This window comes from Nerophis ophidion, linkage group LG18 (assembly GCF_033978795.1).
Source record: "Nerophis ophidion isolate RoL-2023_Sa linkage group LG18, RoL_Noph_v1.0, whole genome shotgun sequence".
Classification (NCBI taxonomy): Eukaryota; Metazoa; Chordata; class Actinopteri; order Syngnathiformes; family Syngnathidae; genus Nerophis; species Nerophis ophidion.
In genome coordinates, this window is record NC_084628.1 from 12,678,151 (window position 1) to 12,700,686 (window position 22,536).

At 41.2% G+C, this 22,536-nt stretch overlaps 1 protein-coding gene across 1 annotated transcript in view; it reads left to right on the forward strand.

Moving 5' to 3' along the window:
- The first annotated feature begins 623 nt into the window (after positions 1 to 623).
- clmpb (CXADR like membrane protein b) overlaps positions 624 to 22,536 on the forward strand; it is a 387,744-nt gene continuing 365,831 nt past the window's right edge. Inside the window, exons 1-2 of the mRNA XM_061878756.1 lie at positions 624 to 740; positions 1,123 to 1,228. The gene's annotated coding sequence lies outside the window, so the exon portion shown is untranslated. The remainder of the gene's footprint in view (positions 741 to 1,122; positions 1,229 to 22,536) is intronic.

A 22,536-nucleotide genomic window follows, 5' to 3' on the forward strand; every position in this document is an offset into this window, starting at 1 on the left:
TAATACTTCAACAAAATATGAAGTTCATAAACTGCAATATTCAGTGTTGATAGACAGATTTTTTGTGGACATGTTCCATAAATATTGAGGTTAAGATTAATTTTTTTTTGTGAAGAAATGTTTAGAATTAAGTTCAAGAATCCAGATGGATCTCTATTACAATCCCCAAAGAGGGCACTTTAAGTTGATGATTACTTCTATGTGTAGACATCTTTATTTATAATTGAATTTTTTTTTTCAACAAGTTTTTAGTTATTTTTGTATCTTTTTTTCAAATAGTTCAAGGAAGACCACTAAAATTGAGCAATATTTTTCACTGTTATACAATTTAATAAATCAGAAACTGATGACATAGTACTGTATTTTACTTCTTTATCTCTTTTTTTCAACCAAAAATGCTTTGCTCTGATTAGGGGGTACTTGAATTCAAAAAATTTTCACAGGGGGTACATCACTGAAAAAATGTTGAGAACCACTGAATTAGGACATGTGTATTCACTTAAAGCCGATAGAACCAATTAATTCGACAAACACGCATCACTTACACAACAATGTGTGAGTTACTTGCAGAAGGAGGAAACACATTTGGAACACAGCAGATGATTGGTGGATGGAATGGCCATGTGACCAGAAAGAGTCAGGAAACAGGAAATCCGATTACTACAAATTGTGCAGCTAGTTCCGGCTTTACCTGAAATGCTATTGTTAGAAAATCATACATTATTCAACAACATGATGAGGTAAGATTACTCTGACAGTTCAATACAAAACTATGATATGCACAAGAAAGCAGCATCTAAAAACAATTATGTAGCGCACATAAAGTAGCCTGCAGCTTCAGAAATGTCCTCCTAGGGAGTTTGGCTTGTTCTAGAAATGTAATTTCAGCAGCCATGCCAAATTACTACCTGCTGTCTGGTTTTTGTGTAGATAATATCAGCTTCTGGGTATGCAATGAGCTCACAATTGCCAGTAATCATGAATAGTGAGATTTTGATTACAGCAACCGGTTCACTGTCACTAAGGTTGGATGCAGGATTCTTGCTTTGTTTTTTGGATTAGCATTTCTGAAACAATTCACCTGGAGTATGTTAAACACTTTACATTCTGTTTTCTTTGCAGTGCCTGCGGACATCATCGTTTTGCCCAGTGAGAAGTATCCATCGGTGCGTGCTGTATCCCATCTGTGATGAAATCATTTACTTTTCCACCTTGACCACTTATTAAGGTAGGTGGCCACCTGCATTGTGGGTTTGCTTGACAGTTAAATAATAGACTTTTAAACCGGTGTTTTCCAACCACTGCGCCGCGGCACATTAGTGTGCGGTGAGATACAGTCTTGTGTGCCGTGGGAGATTATCTAGTTTCATCAATTTGGGTTACAAATATTTTTTGCAAACCAGTAATTATAGTCTGCAATGATGTGTTGTTGTTGAGTGTCAGAGTAACCGTGTAATACTCTTCCATATCAGTAGGTGGCAGCCGGTAGCTAATAGCTTTGTAGATGTCGGAAACAGCGGGAGGCAGCGTGCAGGTAAAAAGGCGTCTAATGCTTGAACCAAAAATAAACAAAAGGTGAGTGCCCCTAAGAAAAAGGCATCGAAGTTTAGGGAAGGCTATGCAGAACAACACTAAAAATGAACTGGCTACAAAGTAAACAAAAATAGATTGCTGGACGACAGCAAAGACTTACTGTGGAGCAAAGACGGCGTCCACAATGTGCATCCGAACATGACATGACAATCAACAATGTCCCCACAAAGAAGGATAAAAACAGAAAAATGTTTGACTGCTAAAACAAAGGGAAATATCGCTTAAAGGAAGACATGAAACTACTAAAGGAAAATACCAAAAAACAGAAAAAGCTACCAAAATAGGAGCGCAAGACAAGAACTAAAACACTACACAGGGGAAAACAGCAAAAAAGTGAAAATAAGTCAGGGTGTGATGTGACAGGTGTTGACAGTACACCTACTTTGAGTCAAGAGCTATAGTGATGTATGCTTGGTTATGGTTTAAAGCAGTAGTTCTTAACCAGGGTTCGATCGAACCCGAGGGGTTCGGTGAGTCGGCTTCAGGGGTTCGGCGGAGCCTCCACTCAAGCCAGACCCGACTCATCGTGTACATAAAAACTTCCCCCTATCGGCATATTAGGGATACGGCAACAGCAGAACCCAAACTGATTTGCAAGTGTGTAATTTGTTACGAGTTCATACACTGTTGGTTTTGTTCTTTGAACAAGGTGATGTTCATGCACGGGTCATTTTGTGTGGTGGTGCTCAACCTTTTTTCAGTGATGTACCCCTTGTGAACATTTTTTTAAGTCAAGTACCCCCTAATCAGAGCAAAACATTTTTGGTTGAAAAAAAAGAGATAAGTAAAATACAGCACTATGTCATCAGTTTCTTATTCATTAAATTGTATAACAGTGCAAAATATTGCTCAATTGTAGTGGTCTTTCTTGAACTATTTGGAAAAATAGACATAAAAATAACTAAAAACTGAAAAATTAACAAGTGATTCAATTATAAATACAGATTTCTACACATAGAAGTAATCATCAACTTAAAGTGCCCTCTTTGGGGATTGTAATAGAGATCCATCTGGATTCATCAACTTAATTCTAAACATTTCTTCACAAAAAGACATTTTTAACATTAATATTTATGGAACATGTCCACAAAAAATCTAGCTGTCAACACTGAATATTCCATAGTTGCATTTCTTTTCACAGTTTATGAACTTACATTCATATTTTGTTACAGTATTATTCAATAAATATATTTATAAAGGATTTTGAATAGTTGCTATTTTTAAAAAATCTCACGTACCCCTGTGCATACCTTCAAGTACCCCCAGGGGTACGTGTACCCCCATTTGAGAACCACTGATTTAGTGCACCAGTAAAAGATCATATAACTTTGTCTTGAATTTGAAAAACATTTTATTTTTCACTAAGGAAGAGTTTGGTGGATCCATCCATCCATCATCTTCCGCTTATCCGAGGTCGGGTCGCGGGGGCAGCAGCCTAAGCAGGGAAGCCCAGACTTCCCTCTCCCCAGCCTCTTCGTCCAGCTCTTCCCGGGGGATTCCGAGGCGTTCCCAGGCCAGCCGGGAGACATAGTCTTCCCAACGTGTCCTGGGTCTTCCCCGTGGCCTCCTACCGGTCGGACGCGCCTTTAACACCCCACTAGGGAGGCGTTCGGGTGGCATCCTGACAAGATGTCCGAACCACCTCATCTGGCTCCTCTCGATGTGAAGGAGCAGCGGCTTTACTTTGAGTTCCTCCCGGATGGCAGAGCTTCTCACCCTATCTCTAAAGGAGAGCCCCGCCACACGGCGGAGGAAACTCATTTCGGCCGCTTGTACCTGTGATCTTATCCTTTCGGTCATGACCCAAAGCTCATGAGCATAGGTGAGGATGGGAACGTATATCGACCGGTAAATTGAGAGCTTTGCCTTCCGGCTCAGCTCCTTCTTCACCACAACGGATCGGTACAACGTCCGCATTACTGAAGACGCCGCACCGATCCGCCTGTTGATCTCACGATCCACTCTTCCCCCACTCGTGAACAAGACTCCTGGTACTTGAACTCCTCCACTTGGGGCAGGATCTCCTCCCCAACCCGGAGATGGCACTCCACCCTTTTACGGGCGAGAACCATGGACTCGGACTTGGATGTGCTGATTCTCATTCCGGTCGCTTCACACTCGGCTGCGAACCGATCCAGTGATTGGGTCGCATGGCATGATGGTTAAAAAAGGGACCTACAGGTACACCAGGGTTCGGTGGATGTGTATATAAAACTGGTGGGGTTCAGTACCTCCAACAAGGTTAAGAACCACTGGTTTAAAGTCATATCCAACAATTGCGACAACGACTTTTTACTGTCAATTGAGTTTTGTTTTTTAAGGATTTCTGCTGGTGGTGTGCCTTTGCATTTTTTCAAAGCAAAAAATGTGCCCCGGCTCAAAAAAATGTTGAAAAACATTTTTTTTTTGCAGTGGTACAAGATTTATTGTTTGGGGTTTGCAGATAAAACCGCTTTGTGTGGAGCGCTATGGATAATAATCGTTGTCTAATAAAACGAGCATCTATTGTATTTATGGGGATTCCTACAATTGGGAGTTATGCTGACAGGACAAGAATATTTTACGGGCAATTCTTTAAATGTCAGGAGCGTGCCAACACGGAGAGGGCACTTTTAATCAAATTTTCATCCTCAAATTAGAGTTACACTGACTAAGCATTATGACCTTTCCTTGAAGGGAACTGACTAATCCAGCCTCGCTACTGCATCATTCAGCACTTTGAGACAAGACAACGTGTGCACTGCTGGAGGAAGTCGTCTGGCAATACATTATTGAACGTGTCCCAAACACAGCATTGTCATAACTCTTAAGTTCCTCCCCGCTTCACTGTACGTCCCTTTTTTAACCATCATGTCATGCAACCCAAGCAGGCAGCCCTGTTCGGTCTGCTCCTTTATCCGTACTTGATGGGTGGATGGTACACAATGCAAATCACAATGCATTCACTGGGGGGGGGACTTTAAAATGCACACGTGTAGATATTGTTGTGGCCCTTGAGTATGAATAAAAAAAAACTATCCATTGTGAAATATTTCTAGATTGTCATTTTTGCCTTGATATTTAAAAATGCATATTGTATGAATGTATATATACTATACATCAAGGGTGTCAAATTCATTTTAGATCGGGGGCCACATGGAGAAAAATCTACTCCAAATTGGGCCGGACTGGTAAAATCACGGCACGACAACTTAAAAATAAAGACAACTTCAGAATGTTTTCTTTGTATAAGAATAGAACAAGCACATTCTGAAAAAATACAAATCATAATGTTGCTGTTTTTTTTTTTACACTTACATGATCTATCTTTAATTGTCGTTACTTATGCTTTCTGAATAAATTATAACGTTTATCAGTCAACTCATTGGTGTTAATTTTCAATCTATCAAGATGAAAACATATCAAAATCAAATACCAGTATGTTATTTATGTAGTGTGCTCATTTTCCCCGACTGGTCCACTAACATCATGTTATTTTTTATTTTTTTTTTTACATATGTAGCATAATCTACAAAGATACAAAGAATTACTATTGCGACATCTAGTGGATACATTTAGAACAGCAGTTTCTTTCATTCAAAAATTTCGGCTAATTTTTATACTAAGCAAACTCATCCCGTGGGCCGGATAAGACCTGTTAGCGGGCCTAATCCGGCCCGGGGACTGTACGTTTGATACCTCTGCTGTACATTGTCATATTCTATTTATTTGAATTGTAATACATTTTTTTGTGGTTAATATGTGAGGGCAAATAAGCTGCAGCTCCCCAATACTTGCAGCACTCATGTAGCCCGGGGCCATGATGTGCATGCTTGACATAGTTATACTGTATGTATGTGTCGTGTGTGGCTGGAATCCAGGATGCAAGGCAGATTGTGAATGGTTAAAAAAAACAGTTTCCTTTACAAGTCCCGAAAAGCATCCATGGGAAAAGTGCAACAAAAATGAGCACAAGGCTAGCCCTGTTAAAAATGGTATGCAGGAACAAAAGCCGAAGAAAAAATGCTTGAAAAGACAGTTCAAAAGAAACAAGAAAGTGTTGCAAAAGGCCAGGACAAAGTAGCAACATAAAAACCAAGAAAAACTACAATAAAGGTCCTTCAAACAAATCAGAATGAAAAAAAAAAAATCTAAGTCACACAGCAAGGAGCCAGGAGAACTGAAGTAAAATAGGATGCAATAAACACAGTTCCAGAAGTAAGATAGATGACCAATGTAGAGAAACTAACTGCAGCAACAAGGTTTGAATAGGCCTCATTGCCAATTGTACCCAAGGTGTCCGGAAACCCCCCCAGAAAAACAGAGCAAAGGTCAACACAAAAAGTAAAACTTAAATAAAATAAAGAACCAACAAACACAAATTCAAAACATGACATGTCAAGTGACGTTCAGTGAAAAGTACATCGACGCTGACACAGACTTTACATTGACTATCCTGAAGCACATCCAATTTTCTTCAATGATTGCTGGCAGGGCCGGTCGGTCCGTCCGTGACATTTTTCTTCTTTCATTTCAATCCGTCAGTTATAAAATATGACTTCATAAAAGTTCAGATACAATCAATTTTGCTGTCAAGGTTAAATACGAAAGTTGTTTGAATCAAATTAGGACTGTGTAACACAACACAGTACGGATGCAGGTTGGTGCCAGCCGACATGATAGAACTAAACAGGCTCTAGTGCCTTTTTTCCCATGATTTTTTCTGTATAAAACATTATTTTACGTATGATATTTTAATCTGGCCTGTCCCAAATTCATACTAATTGTGATTTAATGTTGCATCCTCTTTATGGGGATCTTTGAGTACTTTTCCTGAATGTGTAATGGATATCTCACTGGCTGCAAAACAAGCTCACATTTTGGTACCAATAAATTAACCTAACCTTACCAAAACTAACCCAATCCTCTAGGGGACCGAAAGCAATGGATGTCGAGCGGGTCTAACATGATACTGTGAAAGTTCAATCCATAATGGCTCCAACACAGCCGCGAGAGTTCAGTTCAAAGCGGATCCAAGACAGCAGCGATAGTCCAGTCCACAGGAAACCATCACAAGCAGAGTCTGATCAGCATCGTAGAGATGTCCCCAACCGATACACAGGGGAGCGGTCCATCCTGGGTCCCGACTCTGGACAGCCAGTACTTCATCCATGGTCATCGGACCGGATCCCCTCCACAAGGGAGGGGGGGGACGGAGTAGAAAAATAAAAGAAGCGGCACATCAACTGGTCTACAAAGGAGGGCTATTTAAAGGCTAGCGTATACAAATGAGTTTTAAGGTGAGACTTAAATGCTTCTACTGACAGCACAATGGTTCATTCCTTCTGGTAGAGACACACCCACACTCACTCCTCACTCAACTGACACATCATAATTTCATCAAAGCTCACCTTTATGCGTTGACACACAGCAAAACATACTGTATCTAGATCAAGGGCCTCAAACTCAATTCACCTGGGGGCCACAGGATGCAGAGTCTGGGTAAGGCTGGGCCGCAGGAAAAGATTTCTTAAAAAGAATTGTGCATACTCCTCAGCATGTTTAGTTGTATGACAATGTTTCAAATTGTATCCCAACTTTCTCTGTGCAAATAAGATACGTCAGGATACCCCTGTGCTCAACAAAGAAATATTGCATCTCCCACTTTTCCTGGAATTGTCTTTGCACATCACGAACATTTCTCTTCACTGCAGGCTTTGAAAAAACCATGTTTGGGGTTGTGTAATATATTTTTTTTTAGCCCACGCAGGGAGAATAATATTATTTCCGCAATGTGTGTTGTTCCGCTTTTCCTCCCTACAGCAACACGGCGGTCGGCGGATAATAGCTGGAAAAGTACCTGGATAGCGAGCGCAAAAAAGTGAGGGCTCCCGGAGTGTTATCTTGCTTGATATAGAAATATATGTAAGGCAATGCAAATTAAACAAAACAAAAAAATTACGGTTTGGATTGGTGCAGGTTATCGGGGACAGTTATTACTGACGGACAGGTGTCGCGGAGTGACTGCAGCCAGGAATGTAAGAAAACCATCGTCTCCATGGCAACGTCTCTGTCGCTTTCACTCATTTGCCTCTTTTCCACTCATGCAGGGGTAGGCAACCCAGAACGTTGAAAGAGCCATTTTGGACCCAAATAACACAACACTGTCAAACGGCATTCATATAAAACTTGCGGGCCGCACTAACATTAAACTTGCATATTAAGGTGGGGGCCGCAAAATAACGTCTCGCGGGCCGCAATTGGCCTGCGGGCCGCAATTGGCCTGCGGGCCGCAATTGGCCTGCGGGCCGCGTGTCTGAGACCCCTGACCTAGATGATAGAAGAAAGATAAAACATATATTGAATCTATTTGTGGCAAATTATGTTTAAGTTTTATTTTTGCATCTCATAGCACATAACCAGTGTGTTTAAGGACCCATGATTAAAGTTAAAAACGGAGGCGTCACTAGATATTGAGCACAAAGATAGCTTGAACCCCTATTTGATGCACTAATAATCTTAATTATAATACTGGTGTATGATTATCATAATTAATATCCATTAACTATTATCCTACATGTATCAGATAACGTATTATTTTTTTTTTATATAAAACCTTGGAGGCATTACACGTTGCACGCAAAAACCTTACAAAGGGTTTTAATGTGTTTTTTAAAAAGCGTTCAACCAAATGAGTAAAAAAAAAAGTTTTTAGCGCATGTAAACATAATGTTTGTGTGATGGTAGGTTTAGAGTGGGCTGGGGGCCCTGTAGGAGTCTAAAGAGCCCCCATGCCTTAACTTACAAGCTTACGTGGTTCTATGACGGTGCTCTTATCTCAAAATGCTTGTATCTCAACGTTTCTCTTTTAAATGCATTTAAATCAATTTAATTGGTGCTTAGACACCCAAAATAGCACAATTTTACTGCATACAATGCCTTGAAACTATTTTAGATAAGAAATATTGTTTTAAAAACAATACAATAGAGTTTACTACTAACGGGTACTGTAGTTTTAGGAATGTAAAGTTTTTACTTTGGACTTCTCAGCTGCTTTTCAGTCAAACACAACATCAGCATATTCTCCATGTATTCATGGGTAAATGGCCACTGTAACATTCTTACATCCTATTTCAGTATGGTGCCGACTATGATTTGTTTCGCCAATTTGGTGACATGCCTTGTCGTGTTTTTGATTATGTATTTTTATTCAATTAATATCATCCAGCTCTGCGAAGAGGTAGTGACTTGTCCAGGGTGTACACCGCCTTCCTCCCGATTGTAGCTTAGATAGGCACCAACGCCCCCCCGCGACCCCAAAGGGAATAAGCGGTAGGAAATGGATGGATGGATAATGTCATCCACTTCTTCATCTCAGTCCTTCATGTTTACTTTCCTCCTTCCCATGGTTGGAAAATAAATGTATTTCCATCTCTAGTTAAAATCTAATAAACAAGAGATGTCCGATAATATCGGGCTGCCGATAAACGCTATAAAATGTAATATCGGATATTATTGGTATCGGTTTAGATATTATCGGTATCAATTTCAAAAAGTAAAATGTATGACTTTTTAAAACACCGCTGTATGTAGTGGTACCCAGATGTAGGGAGAAGTACAGAGCGCTAATAAACCTTTAAAGGCACTGCCTTTGCGTGCCGGCCCAGTCACATAACATCTACAGCCTTTCACACACACTAGTAAATGCAATGCATAATTGGTCAACAGCCATACAGGTCACACTGAGGCTGGCCGCATAAACAACTTTAACACTGTTACAAATATGCGCCACAGTATGAACCCACACCAAACAAGATAACTTTCGCACCTTAACACAACATAAACACAACAGAACAAATACCTAGAATCCCTTGCAGCAATAACTCTTCCAGGACTCTATAATATATACACCCCCGCTACTCCCTGACCTCAACCCCACCCCGCCCACCTCAACCTCCTCATGCTCTCCCTGGGAGAGCATGTCCCAAAATTCCAAGCAACTGTTTTGAGGCATGTTAAAAAATGTAATGAACTTTGTGATTTCAGTAATAAATATGGCAGTGTCATGTCGGCATTTTTTTTCATAACTTGAGTTGATTTATTTTGGAAAACCTCGTTACATTGTTTAATGCATCCAGCGGGGCATCACAACAAAATTAGGCATATTAATGTGTTGATTCCACGACTCTATATATTGGTATCGGTTATATCGTAATCTGTTATTAAGAGTTGGACAATATCGGATATCGGCAAAAAAGCCATTATCGGACATCTCTAAATCAAACCTAATGGTTTGGGCAGATCTGTCTGGGTTCACTGCGACATTTGGTATGCCAACTAATGGCGGGGGTGCTTGTAATTCATATTTTTGCTTGCAACCTAAAGCATAACAGTTAGTTGAGAAACTGCTCTTATCTCAAAACGCTCTTAAATGGAGGTACCACTGTAATACGAATAAATAAGTAATATTAAAGACCAAACTGGGGCCACAAACGAAATTCTGTTTAGGGCCAGGCAAAGCCGAGGGCAGGCCCTTGTGTGTAAAAGAAAATAAGCATGTACATTATAAATTGGTGATAAAAAACAAGCCTTCCTTATGTTAAGGCAGATGTTCGTAATTGTATCTCTGTTTCGGAAACCAGCATGTTCTGGGAAAATGAAAGCTTGTTTTTTTTCCTTCCCACCAGTAGGCCACAGATACACCCACGAAATCAACAGTTCATTGTCCGGCATATTTGTGCACCCGCAGGTGACTTCAAACGGACAGCCAGCGTACAACTCCTGAAAGTGGATCGTGTTTGTCAGGAAGTGAAGTTTTAAGCCCCGTGGTGGGACCAGATCGGAGCCTTGTGGCACTTCCACAAAAGGGGAGCTTTATTTTTAGCGGTCGAACAACAGGAAGGAGAAAAGGAGGCCAATTCTCCCTGGCAAGATATGCACGAGTGATGACATTGGCTCAGCGGAGTGTAAACCTGGCATGGCGAGGGGTTGTTACGGTTTGATAGGTTGAATACCGCCGGGGAGAATAGGAAGTGTCGACTTTAAAAGAATAAAGGAAAGAAAGGATGCACCGATAAGCTCTTGAGTGATTGTTGATTCGTTTTGACTCCCGACAATTGAGGCAATTTGTGCACGATTTGACTCCAAACAGCAGAGGCACTGTTGAGTCAATTTTGTTGGGCGTTTGTTATGAATCTTGATTCCAAGATGGCGGCGCCCGGACGGGCTGCAACATTGCGGAGCTCCTGCTAAAGATGGAACATTTGGCAGAAATACCGGACAATTCTACAAACTTTATGGCTGGCTCACATCGTGGTCACTCCGTGATCACGTACGACCGCCAGACACTTCTGGATGTGGACACATCGGGCCGTTCTGGACTGATAGACGCGTGCGTGCTAAACATGCTAACTAGCATGGGAATACGTCGGCGGCTACATCCAGCGGCCTGTGAAGCAGGGGAGTCTAGTAGCAGCGGGGGCCGTCTACGGAGCAGACGCCAGCGGTGTGATCGGAAACGCGGATGTCGAGCGGGGCTAAAAACAAAGCAGAAGGCTAATCACCACAGAACACCACTTCCCTCCATCCTGAAGACGGATTTAGATGGAAAATGCGAGACTACTGGTCTGGGTAAGGAGTCTGTTAAATTAGAACAAGTTTTTTCTGCTTTGAGGGTTTCAGAGTTGGACATGTGTTTTACTGAGGTGGCTAACTATGATGCGTGCAGTTTATCAAAGCAACAAACAAACAATCGGAAAATCCCCGTTACTGAGGTGGCTAACCATGATGCGTGCAGTTTATCAAAGCAACAAACAAACAATCGGAAAATCCCCGTTACTGAGGTGGCTAACCATGATGCGTGCAGTTTATCAAAGCAACAAACAAACAATCGGAAAATCCCCGTTACTGAGGTGGCTAACCATGATGCGTGCAGTTTATCAAAGCAACAAACAAACAATCGGAAAATCCCCGTTACTGAGGTGGCTAACCATGATGCGTGCAGTTTATCAAAGCAACAATCAAACAATCGGAAAATTCCTGTCGTATCAATTCCTAGATATGGTCGTAATTATACTGAATGCACTGGGCATAATAAACACAACATTATCAATATTGCTACTACGGATAATTTGATCAAAAATTCCCTGAAACAGCCCACTACCTATAATATAGGTTTTTTAAACATAAGATCATTGTCTCCCAAAACGTTGTTAGTTAATGATATTATCAGAGACAACAATCTTAACGTCATCGGTCTCAGCGAAACCTGGCTTAAACCAAACGACTTTTTTGCGCTAAATGAGGCATGTCCTCCTAACTTTACACATGCGCATATTGCCCGTCCGCTTAAAAGGGGTGGGGGGGTCGCACTAATATACAACGAAAACTTTAACCTTAGTCCTAACATAAATAATAAATATAAATCGTTTGAGGTGCTTACTATGAGGTCTGTCACACCGCTGCCTCTACACCTGGCTGTTATCTACCGCCCCCCAGGGCCCTATTTGGACTTTATCAATGAATTCTCAGAGTTCGTTGCTGATCTAGTGACACACGCCGATAATATAATCATAATGGGGGACTTTAATATCCATATGAATACCCCATCGGACCCACCGTGCGTAGCGCTCCAGACTGTAATTGATAGCTGTGGTCTCACACAAATAATAAATGAACCCACGCATCGCAACGGTAATACGATAGACCTAGTGCTTGTCAGGGGCATCACCGTTTCCAAAGTTACGATACTCCCGTATACTAAAGTATTGTCCGATCATCACCTTATAAAATTCGAGGTTCAGACGCATGTTCGTCAAACTAATAATAATAATAACTGCTATAGCAGCCGCAACATTAATGCTGCCACAACGACAACTCTTGCTGACCTACTGCCCTCGGTAATGGCACCATTCCCAAAGTATGTGGGCTCTATTGATAACCTCACTAACAACTTTAACGCTGCCCTGCGCGAAACCATTGATAACATAGCACCGCTAAAGTTAAAAAAGGCTCCAAAAAAGCGCACCCCGTGGTTTACTGAAGAAACTAGAGCTCAGAAATTATTATGTAGAAAGCTGGAACGCAAATGGCGCACGACTAAACTTGAGGTGCACCATCAAGCGTGGAGTGATGGTTTAATAACTTATAAACGCATGCTTACCTTAGCTAAAGCTAAATATTACTCCAATCTCATCCACCGTAATAAAAACGATCCTAAATTTTTGTTTAGTACGGTAGCATCGCTAACCCAACAAGGGACCCCTTCCAGTAGCTCAACCCACTCAGCTGATGACTTTATGCAATTCTTTAGTAAGAAAATTGAAGTCATTAGAAAGGAGATTAAAGACAATGCGTCCCAGCTACAACGGGGTTCTATTAACACTGACACGATTGTATATACGGCGGATACTGCCCTCCAAAATAGTTTCTCTCGTTTTGAGGAAATAACATTAGAGGAATTGTTACAACGTGTAAATGGAATAAAACAGACAACATGTTTACTTGACCCTCTTCCTGGGAAACTGATCAAGGAGCTCTTTGTATTATTAGGTCCATCAGTGCTAAATATTATAAACTTATCACTCTCCTCAGGCACTGTTCCCCTAGCATTCAAAAAAGCGGTTATTCATCCTCTTCTTAAAAGACCTAACCTCGATCCTGACCTCATGGTAAACTACCGACTGGTGTCTCACCTTCCCTTTATTTCAAAAATCCTCGAAAAAATTGTTGCGGAGCAGTTAAATGAACACTTAGCGTCTAACAATCTATGTGAAACCTTTCAATCCGGTTTCAGGGCAAATCACTCCACGGAGACAGCCCTCGCAAAAATGACTAATGATCTATTGCTAACGATGGATTCTGATGCGTCATCCATGTTGCTGCTCCTCGATCTTAGCGCTGCTTTCGATACCGTCGATCATAATATTTTATTAGAACGTATCAAAACACGAATTGGTATGTCAGACTTAGCCCTGTCTTGGTTTAACTCTTATCTTACTGATAGGATGCAGTGTGTCTCCCATAACAATGTGACCTCGGACTACGTTAAGGTAACGTGTGGAGTTCCCCAGGGTTCGGTCCTTGGCCCTGCACTCTTCAGCATCTACATGCTGCCGCTAGGTGACATCATACGCAAATACGGTATTAGCTTTCACTGTTATGCTGATGACACCCAACTCTACATGCCCCTAAAGCTGACTAACACGCCGGATTGTAGTCAGTTGGAGGCGTGTCTTAATGAAATTAAACAATGGATGTCAGCTAACTTTTTGCAACTCAACGCCAAAAAAACGGAAATGCTGATTATCGGTCCTGCTAGACACCGAACTCTATTTAATAATACAACTCTAACATTTGACAACCAAACAATTAAACAAGGCGACACGGTAAAGAATCTGGGTATTATCTTTGACCCAACTCTCTCCTTTGAGGCACACATTAAAAGCGTTACTAAAACGGCCTTCTTTCATCTCCGTAATATCGCTAAAATTCGCTCCATTCTGTCCACTAAAGACGCTGAGATCATTATCCATGCGTTTGTTACGTCTCGCCTCGACTACTGTAACGTATTATTTTCGGGTCTCCCCATGTCTAGCATTAAAAGATTACAGTTGGTACAAAATGCGGCTGCTAGACTTTTGACAAGAACAAGAAAGTTTGATCACATTACGCCTGTACTGGCTCACCTGCACTGGCTTCCTGTGCACTTAAGATGTGACTTTAAGGTTTTACTACTTACGTATAAAATACTACACGGTCTAGCTCCATCCTATCTTGCCGATTGTATTGTACCATATGTCCCGGCAAGAAATCTGCGTTCAAAGGACTCCGGCTTGTTAGTGATTCCCAAAGCCCAAAAAAAGTCTGCGGGCTATAGAGCGTTTTCCGTTCGGGCTCCAGTACTCTGGAATGCCCTCCCGGTAACAATTCGATATGCCACCTCAGTAGAAGCATTTAAGTCTCACCTTAAAACTCATTTGTATACTCTAGCCTTTAAATAGACTCCCTTTTTAGACCAGTTGATCTGCCGTTTCTTTTCTTTTTCTTCTATGTCCCACTCTCCCTTGTGGAGGGGTCCGGTCCGAGGGGGTCCGGTCCGATCCGGTGGCCATGTACTGCTTGCCTGTGTATCGGCTGGGGACATCTCTGCGATGCTGATCCGCCTCCGCTTGGGATGGTTTCCTGCTGGCTCCGCTGTGAACGGGACTCTCGCTGCTGTGTTGGATCCGCTTTGGACTGGACTCTCGCGACTGTGTTGGATCCATTGTGGATTCAACTTTCGCAGTATCATGTTAGACCCGCTCGACATCCATTGCTTTCCTCCTCTCTAAGGTTCTCATAGTCATCATTGTCACCGACGTCCCACTGGGTCATTATTGTCACCGATGTCCCACTGGGTGTGAGTTTTCCTTGCCCTTATGTGGGCCTACCGAGGATGTCGTGGTGGTTTGTGCAGCCCTTTGAGACACTAGTGATTTAGGGCTATATAAGTAAACATTGATTGATTGATTGATTGAATCAACTGATGTTTAATAAGGCTCGAAGGTGCATAGATTTTGCAATGCATTGTGGGTGTCAGCTAGCCTTGGCTGTACCGTACCCGCAGATCTGATAGAGAGAAACAAACTGGATTCAAATGCATTGTAGAAAAAAAAAATCAAAGTACTGCACAAAAAAAAAACTGAACCCAATTCCAAAGGCTTGTTACCTCGAAAAATAAATGATTGGTAGAATTGATCTATATGAGCACGTCCGATCGACAAGAGATTTGATTGAGTACCATTTGAGATTTGTCGAAGCCGAACTTGTTTATATTTCGTCAACGGAGTCAGTTTTTATAGCGGTGAAGTTTCAGAATGCAAAGTCTATTAAGGCTCAAACTGCGCATAATCTACGACTTATGTCTCATATGTATCTGAAATGAAGTAAGGGTGCCCAGTCTCATTTCATAAGCAGATCTCCCCGAAAAAACAAGCCTATTAGTGAAGTGAATTATATTTATATAGCGCTTTTTCTCTAGTGACTCAAAGCACTTTACATAGTGAAACCCAATTTCTAAGTTATATTTAAAGCAGTGTGGGTGGCGCTGGGAGCAGGTGGGTAAAGTGTCTTGCCAAAGGACACAACGGCAGTGACTAGGATGGCGGAAGGCAATGGCTGTTTACGACCCCGCGTTCCTTAGAAACAGCTGTTGCCATGTAATCAGGGAAAGTCCAAATAAAAGGCATACAATCTTTCGCCAGAGCGTGTTGGGAGACTGCACAAGAGTACATCCCATGACGTCTCTCCTCAATTGAGCAGAATGTAATTCTGTCTCTGTTTAATTCTTTGCTTCTTGTCTGTTTAATAGATGTCATCAGTGTTTGAACCTGACAGCGAGCAAAGATAATGAAGCCAACAAAACGTTCTGACGGAAATATTACCATTGGATCCCAAACTATAAATTTAAGATTGGCAATGATAAATGTACCTGGTTAGAAAAAGTTATATTTTTTTAGTAGTGCTGTCAGAATGAACGAGTTAACTCATGTGATGAATGTAAATAAAACCGGACGAGCTCTTGAGTGAGGGGACTCAACAGGTGTGTAGCATGAAGGAACTTTAGATAAAACGGTTGCCAGGTTTTGTGCGGATAAATGTTGTGCATTTAAGTGAAACCTTTACAAAGGTTCCTGGATGACATTCTGACTATAAAATGGTGTTTATTAATACAAAAACTGGGGTCTTGAGCACATTTCAATGATGCAAGCGAGTGTGTGAGTCTTCATTTGACAGCCCTCATTTTCAGTCCAACGAGCACTTTTGACCTTGATTTCAGACATCATTTGTACTTTTAACAGTGTGTTACACTTATTATTGTCCCCAGAGACATGTCAAATAAAAACAAACATAAATGGCGTCAATTCTCTACATTTGAACGCAGCATCCGGGTGGGCAGAATGTGCTCAAATGAAGTTAAACCTGACGTCGCTGCGACGAAACCGCCAGACTTTCCCCTCAGCCTAAAAATGCATTTGTAAAAATGTCCTAAAACATGAAAGAGGCATCCACCAGGTGAGGATGGAGTGTGGGTTAGATGTGTGTTAATGTCCAAAGTGCAGGTCAGTCAGGGCCACGGCACGTTAGTGTCGGTGCTGTAGATCCACAGCAAGAGTGTCAGGGAGACGGCCACAAAGGGCCAGGAGATGCTCTCAGCGCATGCAGGCAGGCCGCTCGGCGTCTCCGGCGCTTTACCCAAGTTTTTACTTCCAAACACATTGATCTCTGCGCTACTTCTCCCAAAATAATTTCTTTACCATGAATTGATTAACATGGACCCCGACTTTATTAAGTTGAAAACTTATTGGGGTGTTACCATTTAGTGGTCGATTGTATGGAATATGTACTGTACTATGCAATCTACTAATAAAAGTTTCAATCAATCAAGAAACTCATAGCAAAAGTAACCCAACAGCGATCTTTTTTCTAAAATACTGTACGTTGTTTGTTGCTGGAAGCTAGCCTGGCTAACGCTAACTGCATACTGATTGCTATGTGTGAAACTAAATAAAACAGGCTTTTATTCAAACTTACCAGTCTGAAAATGTCGTCAACACACCAACTTGCGATGGCTTCAAAAGATACGTTTGATCGTCTCACGGCTGCGTTCGCGGCTATTCACCGTCTCCTTATTAGCTTCATACCTCGACTTTCTTTGGCTTTGCTTTTACCCTGGAAATTAGATGATCATGACCACAATTGAAGTGAGGTGAATTATATTTATATAGCGCTTTTCTCTTGTGACTCAAAGCACTTTACATAGTGAAACCCAATATCTAAGTTACATTTAAACCAGTGTGGGTGGCACTGGGAGCAGGTGGGTAAAGTGTCTTGCCCAAGGACACAACGGCAGTGACTAGGATGGCGGAAGCGGGAATCAAACCTGGAACCCTCAAGTTGCTGGCACGGCCACTCTACCAACCGAGCTATGCCAATCTCAATTGAGACGATAATGACCACAATTGTGGCAGTTAATGATGCGCATTCGCGCCATGTTTGGAACTTAACGGAAAAACAAAAACTGAAGCACAGAGTCTTGCAGTAAGCGATGCACTGTAAAAAAGCGATTCAGAGTCCAACAAGACCCACAATGCAATGCGTTTCCGCATCACACTGCCAAGCCCTATTGTAGAACCAAGCAACAAAGTCACACGCTCATTGCTAGTTTGAACTTTTTGTACCATTTTTAACTAAATTCCTGTTTACTCAACTCTTTGCATTTCAACTAGAGATGTCCGATAATGGCTTTTTTGCCGATATCCCGGTATTGTCCAACTCTTAATTTCCGATTCGGATATCAACCGATACCGATATATACAGTCGTGGAATTAACACATTACTATGCCTAATTTTGTCATGATACCCTGCTGGATGCATTTTACAATGTAACAAGGTTTTCCAAAATAAATTAACTCAAGTTATGGAAAAAAAAATACCAACATGGCACTGCCATATTTATTATTGAAGTCACAAAGTGCATTATTTATTTAACATGCCTCGAAACAGCAGCTTGGAATTTGGGACATACTCTCCTTGACAGTGCATGAGGAGGTTGAGGTAGGGCGGGGTTGCGGAGGCGAGTAGCGGGGGTGTATATTGTAGCGTCCCGGAAGATTTAGGGCTGCAAGGGGGTTCTGGGTATTTGTTCCGTTGTGCTACGGTGCGGATGTTCTCCAGAAATGTGTTTGTCATTCTTGTTTGGTGTGGGTTCACAGTGTGGCGCATATTTGTAACCATGTTAAATTTGTTCATACGGCCAGCCTCAGTCTGACCTTTATGGCTGTTGACCAAGTATGCTTGCATTCACGCGTGTGTGTGTGTGTGTGTGTGTGTGTGAGTGAGAGAGAAAAGCTACATTCAACATGTGACTAGGCCAATTACAATATTGACTAGGCAGTCCCTTTTAAGGCATGCCGCCAATATTCTTGTCCAGGTGGAAATTGGGAGAAATTCAGGAAAATGGTTGCTCCAGGAGATTTTCTGGAAGGGCACTGGAATTCAGGAGTCTCCTGGAAAAATCGGGAAAGTTGGCAAGTATGGTTATGAGCGTTCCAGTAACGAGATTGGAAATGGTCACATCTTGGAAAGCTATGCCATAAAAAGTATTTGTTCTCTTGTGTTACGGTGTGGATGTTCTCCCGAAATGTGTTTATCATTCTTGTTTGGTGTGGGTTCACAATGTGGCGCATATTTGGAACCATGTTAAAGTTGTTCATACGGCCAGCCTCAGTGTGACCTGTATGGCTGTTGACCAAGTATGCTTTGCATTCACTTGCGTGTGTGAAAAGCCGTAGATATTTTGTGACTGGGCCGGCAAGCAAAGGCAGAGCCTTCAAGGTTTATTTGTGCTCTGTATTTCTCTCTACGTACGTGTACCACTCCGTACAGAGGCGTTTTAAAAAGTCAGATCATTTAACTTTTTGAAACCGAGACCGATAATTTCCGATATCACATTGTAAAGCATTTATCGGCCGATAATATCTGCAGCTTGATTTTATCGGACATCTCTAATTTCAGTGCTTGTTCCTGATATCTTAAACTCAAGTAACTCCCTCCCATGAAACAATAAAAGCAATGTAGTCAAGAAAAGCAGGCAAATATTTACATTTAAATGCCTAGGCGTCCCGCATTACGCCGTAATGTCTCACCATCGTGTTTGAATGCATAATAAGAATACAACCTTTTCCTGACCGGTACTCTCATGCGTACACAATTGTTGTGCGGAATACTTGCATATCAAAGAACATTAATATACAATAGGCCGCCTGTTCAAAGCTGGTGGAGAGTGTATGGGGACTACATTGTGTATGAGCCGAGTTTACATGTGCGGCATGTTGTCAAGCCGACGAGCAGCGTCATGTGGAAGCCAATGGTGTCAATCCATGAATACTGCTCATTAACAATTGAGAGGACACTGTCAAAGAGGTATATATTTAACAATATTTGTGGTTCTATAGAGCCTTGCATATTATACTGTGATATTGTGTCTTTTTTTTTTTACCTTTTGATCTCATATCCACCCTGCAAGGCTTTTTTTTTTTTTTGTCTGAGGCCGGCAGCTCTCATTAGCAAGTGACCCGCTTACTGAAATCTCTAAGTTTGGCTCGCCGTGTCGTCGGGGGTACTGCAGAGTGAAGATACGGCTCATGCGCCAGCTAACTGCTTCTCAGCAATTCGTTCAGGTGTCCGAAAGCGTCTCATGACAGGCTCCATATATCGTGCCCGCCGGGGGGTTTGTGGCTTTGTTGTTTTTGTTTTTTTTCTCATCCCTCTCTCCTTTTTGGGATATGTGCTTGTAAGAACAGCCTGCATTCTCTTGAATATAAAATTCGACGTGTGCTTTTTCATCCACTGCATCATCACACTGTCATTGTATTTCACACAGGTTGGTCAGGATTGTGCTGATATCAGATACAGCAGCGGACTAGTAATCCTTTAGAGCAGTGGTCCCCAACCACCGGGTTCGATTGTTACCGGGCCACAGAAGAATGTTTATTATTATTATTTTATTTTATATATTTTTTATAAATGTATACATTTTTTTAATTAAATCAACATAAAAAACACAAGATACACTTACAATTGGTGCACCAACCCAAAAAACCTCCCTTTTTCATGACAAAAATCTCCCTTTTTCATGACAAAGAAACAAAAAAAAATGTAATGCATTATATTGTGCCACTCCATATGAGTCTGATGCACATACAGTACCAGAAGCCGCTGTGAGCCGTGCTAATGTTGGAAGGCATTCCCTCAGTGTGTTAGCATATTGAGAACAAAATAGGCACTGACACTACCCATATCCACATAGATTTTATTTTGTGAAAATATATTTTGCCCTGTCAGTTGGATGACACATCGACATACAGGCTAATGGGCATTCACTTCCCCTGTTAGCCTATATGTCGATGTGTAATTGACCGGGCTAGCATGCTAAGATTTACAATAGTGTGATGGTGCTTTGCCCCTAAGCATTAGTTGCATGAACATACTAGCTTTGTTACACAAGGTCATAGACTGTATTAGAAAATATAGTTTACATACAAAATTTTTACTTCCATTGATTACAAGTAATAACACTTAAATGCCCTACTTACCAATCAAGGAGGAAATTAGCAAGTTTGGCGTCAGATGAAAAAATATTCTCCGCCTTCAATCGTCTTCATCTTTCAAAGACATCCCCGATACAAATCCTTGTTTTGTTCCTGGCTTTGTCATAAATAAGTTGAGAATTGTAACGACGTCTTTTCGATTTGCTAAGGTCTGAAATGTTTAGTAACCTTACCAGTGGCAGTAGCTCGACGAAGGAGGCGGTGTGTAACTGGTAAACTGGATATAACACACTCACAGAGTTTCTAATTGGGAAATGGTGGAGGGCGGGGCATCGAAATGTAAACTATAACATTTTGGGTCTGTAAATCTAATTTTGAAATGAGCATATCACGGCTGATCTACTGTTATCACTTAGAGGTTTTCAAAAAGAACATGATTTATTCATGCCTTTTGACGTATCAGGGCCATTCAATGATGACTTGACATGAAATTATTACATATGGCATCTTTAATCACAAGTGCCACAGGGCTTCACAAACCATCCCAAGACATGACCCAACATCAGCAGCTCTGTATTTTCATGGATGTGTGTCCATTGTTTAGATATTATTTTAACACAGTTGGTTTTTGTTAGACTCACTTTGCTTTAGTACGGTGCAGACTTGTATGTATGCGCTTAAATTTCTTTGGCAAGTTGGTAAGGTTGATGGTTTCTTTCCTTTTAATTCAATGAATACCATCTACTTGTTTTTCTCGACACTGTCTCTCACACATTTTCGTTCTCCCTATGGTTGGAAAAAACACATCTCTAGCTCTAAGCTAATGCTAGTGAGTTAGATCGGATGTTTTTGCCGGTTGTTACCGTGTTCAGCATGACATTTGCTATACAGACTAATGGTAGGTAGCTTGACTGTTTGCTTCGCAAGGAGTAAAAAGTACAAAACCATGGAGGCACATAATTTCTTTAGATCTGGTTGATGAATTAAGCATCAGGCCATGAAAGACAATGCTGGACTTATTCATGCATTAGTGAGTATAACATATCTGATCGTGACCCAAATGAGAATGAGCGTTATACGTTTGTAGAAGATGGGTGGATGGATGGAAATGTAGTTTTTCAAGTTGATCTCTTGCTGCAAGGCAAATATTTTGCTGTCAGCTTTAATCTGGCGTCTGCAGTTGTTAAAATGGTGTTGTTTTGTGTCATTGTTTAGCATATTTAACCTGCTTCCCTTGAGTCCAGAAATAATTAGTTTCCAACATATTTAGCAATATCCAGATCAAGTCTGTTGTTGCTAAGGGATATGCAGCCCACAAGAGATTTATTCGTCCAGTTTATTAAAAATGTGTAGCTGTGTTTTCTCGATGTCAGACATTGCACGGAAGACAGTGTACAACAAAAACGCACATCCATTTAATGTGGAAGTTTCCTAAAAAAAATGCTCATATGTTAGTATTTTTTAGGCAAATAAGAAAAGTATATAAATCATAAACAGGCTTTTAGAGTTTGTTTGTTCACACATTGATAAAATAGTCAGCAGCAACCTTTTCTGCATTTATTATTTATCAACTTTTTCCCTGTCCTGTAAACTCTTAATATACATTGAATTCAAAATATCAACTGGAACCACACACAAAAAAAACAATGCATGTGCAACATTTTCACTCTGCTTTTAATTGTCTTCTCGCTAGCAATACGTTGCTTGACATCCATGTGCGTGAATCCACGGCGACCCAGCAAATGCAATTTAAACACATTTGGTAGTAAATAATTATATTTGCAAATTACGTTGGAAAATATCCAGTAACAAACGTCATTCAACTTGCTGCGTCATGAATGAATTACTGTGGCCACTGGGTGTTGCCAAAAAA